Raw genomic sequence first — 5270 nt, forward strand, 5'->3', positions numbered from 1 at the left:
CTTCATAGACTATTATGGAACCTTCACAAGGTGTTTTCTCCCCTACAGTTCCAAAAAGGGGGAAAATTGGGCCGGCGCCGCGGCTCACTAGGCTAATCCTCCGCCTAGCGGCGCCGGCATACCGGGTTCTAGTCCCGGTCGGGGCACCGGATTCTGTCCTGGTTGCCCCTCTTCCAGGCCAGCCCTCTGCTGTGGCCAGGGAGTGCAGTGGAGGATGGCCCAGGTGCTTGGGCCCTGCACCCCATGGGAGACCAGGAAAAGCACCTGGATCCTGGCTCCTGCCATCGGATCAGCGTGGTGCGCTGGCCGCAGCGCGCCGGCCGCGGCGGCCATTGGAGGGTGAACCAACGGCAAAAGGAAGACCTTTCTCTCTGTCTCTCTCTCACTGTCCACTCTGCCTGCCAAAAAAAAAAAAAAAAAAAAAAAAAGGGGGGGAAATTAGGAATAGCTAGATTGGGTGGGAACAGCTCCTGGTAAGTAGAATCATGGTGTCAAACTGCAGGAGACGAATGTTATAGGCTTGAAAAGTAGAACGAGGGAAACTGAAATCAGGAAAGTAAACTGCATATTTGTTAGTGAGACAGGTCTAGTTGGCCTTGGTTCAGGTAGGGACACAGGAAAGAGAAGTGTCCACCTGACAAAGGCATGAAGAAAAAGGCTAGCTAGATTGCCAAAACGTCTTTGATCCCTAGCCTCAAAATTTTCATTTGAGGAAGTGAGGTAAGAAAACTGACATTTCAGGGCTGGCATTGTGGTGCAGCAAATTGGCCTCCTACTTACAATGCTGGCATGCTGTCTGTATCAGAGCTCTGATTCAAGTCCAGGCTGCTCCACTTCCAATCCAGCTCACTGCTAATAACCTGGGAAAGCAGCAGAAGATGGCCCAAGTACTTGAGCCTCTGCCATTTATGTGGGAGACCTGGATTTTTTGGCTCCTGGCTTCAGTTTGCCCCAACCCTGGCTATTGTAATCATTTGAGGAAGCGAACCAGTGGACTGAAGAATCTCTCTCTCTGTGTCTCTCCCTATAATTTTTTTTTTTTTTTTTTTTTTTTGGAAAGGCAGAGAGGACAGTGAGAGAGAGAGGCAGACAGAAAAGTTTTCCTTTTTCCGTTGGTTCACCCCCCAATGGCCGCTCTGGTGGCACACTGTGGCCAGCGCACCACGCTGATCCGAAGCCAGGAGCCAGGTGCTTCTCCTGGTCTCCCATGAGGGTGCAGGGCCCAAGCACTTGGGCCATCCTCCACTGCATTCCCGGGCCACAGCAGAGAGCTGGACTGGAAGAGGAGTAACCGGGACAGAATCCAGAGCCCCGACCGGGACTAGAACCCGGGGTGCCGGCGCCGCAGGCGGAGGATTAGCCTATTGAGCTGAGGCACTGGCCTCCCTATCACTCTTTCAAATAAAAAATTAATCTTTAAAAAAGAGAAAATAGAGTTCAAAAAGAGATTTCCCAGAACGCACCACGGACGGGAGAAAATGGAAGCAAGGAGAACATTTGGGGAGTCACAGCACTAGTCAAAGCACAAGGTAACAGCAGATGTGGTGAGTCACAGATCAGACAGAACAAGCAGATCAAGAACAGCTGTCTTCCTTGAAGGATTTCCAATAGGTGACTAAGACAGAGGAAAGAAGAAACAGATTTGTCTGGGAAGATAGCTGGATGACATGAGTCCAAGAGTTTTAGATCTGCAAGGGACCCTGTCAGATTCCCTCAGTTCATAAGGACAAAAAAACTACTGCTGCCCAAATACTCAAGATTACTTCTCAGCACTGGCAGCAACAGAATGCCCCGGCCAGGGCTGTTTGATTTACCTACTGTGTGCCTGTTCCTTACAGGTCGTCATTGTCTGAGTCATTGTTTCCAATGATGACAGCAAGTGGACCAGAATATGTGTGGTCATATAACTGCCGCAGGACTAACTGAAAACCGGTCATTTAACTACATGAATCAGTGCAAGTGCTCCCCCAGGACAACAACCGTGATCCTTTAGAGTGTAGCACTGGGCTGGCATTCTGGCACAGCAATTTAAGACATGACTTGGGATGATCGAGTGCTGGCTGTTCCACTTCCTATCCAGGTAGCTGTTGTAGCCACTGGGGAAGAGAGCTCTCTCTGCCTCTTCTGGTCATTCTGCCTTTCAAATAAAAAAAAAAAAAAAAAAAAAAAGAATGTAGCATCTTCTAGGCAAGGACTTTCTTTTGCTCTTAGCTTAGATTTTCATGGTGTCTCACCCTTAGACAGCTTTGTGGAGTAGAGCCACTAGTTCCATTGTCCTCCTGCCTCTGGATTAGTCATGGATTCATGGATTTTTTTTAATGAAGTTAAGAATAACACCACAGTCTGGTATGTACGCTAAGAAAATAGTTGTAGAAAATGTTGATCCACCTCTTCCACCTTTATCAAAGCTAGAGGGAGGAACTGTGAAATTCATAGTCATATCTATCAGATACAATGAGGGGTACAGTTCAAAGGGAGAAATAAATGGGCACAATGCTATAGAGTTGTTATAGGTCATGCTGCTTTTCTGGAAATGACTGGCAGATAGAGAAGGTAGAGAGCAGGGAGGCCCACTGAGGAAAGCTATCAGGGCTACTGGAGAGAAACTAACCTCATCCCTGGGACTTCTCCCTCTTATGCCTGTGAGTCTTTTTTGGATTAATTATGTACGTAGAGAGTACACACATATTATAGGAGAGGCTGTCTGCCCTTGTGGTTAAGATGTCCGAATACTGGATAGGAGTACTAGGGCTCCATACCTAGCTCCAGCTATTCACTCCAGCTTCTGGCCAGTGCAGACAAACTCTGAGAGGCAGCAGGTGATGGCGCACACGGGTGGGTCAGGTCCCTGCCGTCCATGTCAGAGACCTGGATGGAATTTTCTGCTCCAGGTTTCAGCCTGGTCTAGCTGTGGCTGTTTCAGGCATTTGCAGGGTAAACCAGAGAATGGGCTCTGCCTGTCCCTCTTTCGGCCTCTCACGTAAAGAAGATATAAAAACATCAAAAATATGTTAAAAAAAAAACTCACAAGAAAGGGAACAGATAATTTTGGTGCAAAACATTTTTGAAACCATGCAATTTTTCAAGATATGATTTTCCATGAACTTTCTGAACCCCTATTGTATCTCAAGAGGTCACCAAATCAGCTTATTAGAGAGGCATGGTGGAAAATTCCATTAAAAAGGAGAGAATTTTCCATTAAGAAATAGTCTTCAGGTCGGTGTCGTGTTCTAGTGGGTAAAACCCCTGCCTGCAATGCCAGCCTCCCATATGTACACTGATTTGAGTCTCAGTCGCTCTGCTTCCAATCCAGCTCCCGGCTGATGGCCTGGGAAAGTCATGGAAGATGGCCCAAGTGCTAGGGCCCCTGCACTCATGTGGGAGACTGAAAGGAAGCTCCTGGTTCCGGTCTTGCCCAGTCCCAGCAGTTAAGACCATCTGGGGAATAAACAGAGTATGGAAGATCTGTCTCCGCCTCTCCTTCTCTAATTGCCTTTTTTTTTTTTTTAAGATTCATTTTATTTTATTTGAAAGTCAGAGTTACACAGAGAAAGAGAGGCAGAGCGAGAGAAAGAGAGAGGTCTTCCATCCACTGGTTCACTTCCAAAATGGCCACAACGACAGGAGCTGTGCCGATCCAAAGCTGGAAGCCAGGAGCTGCTTCTGGGTCTTCCACGTGGGTGCAGGGGCCCAAAGGATGTGGGCCATCTTCTACTGCTTTCCCAGGCCATAGCAGAGAGCTGGATTGGAAGTGGAGCAGTTGGGACATGAAAAAACGCCCATTTGGGATGCCAGCACTGCAGGCAGCTGCTTTACCCGCGAGGCCACAGCGCTGTCCCCTCTCTAATTGTCTTTCAAATAAAAATAAAAATAAAAAATAAATCTTTTTTAAAAAGCTTCAGAATAGGTTATATTACTCTCAAGTCACTACAAACGGAGGTTGTGACTTCATTGAAGCCCAATGTTTCAATGAAGCATATAATCAGTTTCTTTTTACATTTTATCTTGAAATAACCCAAGATGTTGCAAAAATAGTTCTGGTGTACCATTCACCCAGCTTCCCCAAATGTTAATATCTTAAACTACCATAGATCATCATATATGGTGGCATATCACCAGTTAGTTCCTATAGGAACTAAGGAGACAAAGTTTCAAAATGCTCAACAATGCTCAGACAGTAGTAGGAGCTCCTAAGGAAAGTCCAACGCACAGATGGGTCCTGAAGAAATGTCATGAAGACTTTATTATGGAAGCTGGAGAGAATGCTTTAAAAAAAAAATGAGATGCTTTATGTTTTGCTTTTGTGACATCATTGACAAATATTAAAATTACCATGTATCCAAATTCCCACTACTCTATGGGTCTGTCAACGGACTTCTAATAAAGAAGCCTTAAAAAACATAACAAAGTATTTAACAGAAAGATAATAAAGTTTCGCATCTGGCAGTGGGATGAAGCGAGGACTGGAGCAAACCAAGATGTACTCCTTTATGATTGTGACTTTAAACTCAAAGCAGCTTTGGTAAGTGCGGGTTAACCATCACAGCTCCTGCCCTCCGCTGACCCCGCCCCGGGGATAATCGGATTACCCCGGGAAAGTGCTCGCCCTACAACTATTTTTGGAAAGAAGGGATTTTCCAGATTATTGAGAACCGTGGCGTCACCGGGCGGGAACGAGTAGCGCAGCCGCCCTCCCGGTCTTCGCCCTGCTCCCGCCACCCCTGGGAACCGATAAGGCTTACATTCCGGTCTCCTGAAAACTATCGTGCGGGAAGGCAGCCCTCTCCGGACTCCTGGGGAGCCCCTGTTAATTACAAGTTCGTCCCACAGCCTACACCCCACCCGCCAGCGTCCGCCACGCTCGGCCCGACGCCCGCGCTGTACTCGCCCCACGGCGCCGCGCCTACGCGAGGGATCACGAGCGCGAGGACAGAGCGGGGCTCGCACGTCCCGGACTCATCGCTCATCGCTCCAGCAGCGCGGGGACCACCGTCCACGCTGCCCATCCACTCGGAGGTAGACATCTCGCGAGCCCGCCTCCGCGTTCCCGCGGCTAACTGCATCACATCAGAGCCCGGGGACGCCGCCCGCACCACCCCGCGGGCTTGCCCGCCGCGGCGCAGGCGCAGGCGCAGGCGCGGGCGCGGCCTGGAGGGACTAGTTGGCGGGCGCCGGCCGCGCGTGGTGACGTCAGGGCGGAAGCGCACGCTGCGCGAAGCGGCCCCGACCCGGCGGTCACGGGGATATCCGTCGCGCCGAGGACGCTGGTT

Source organism: Oryctolagus cuniculus, chromosome 4 (genome assembly GCF_051225735.1).
Source record: "Oryctolagus cuniculus isolate XC-2025 breed Fujian yellow rabbit chromosome 4, ASM5122573v1, whole genome shotgun sequence".
Lineage (NCBI taxonomy): Eukaryota > Metazoa > Chordata > Mammalia > Lagomorpha > Leporidae > Oryctolagus > Oryctolagus cuniculus.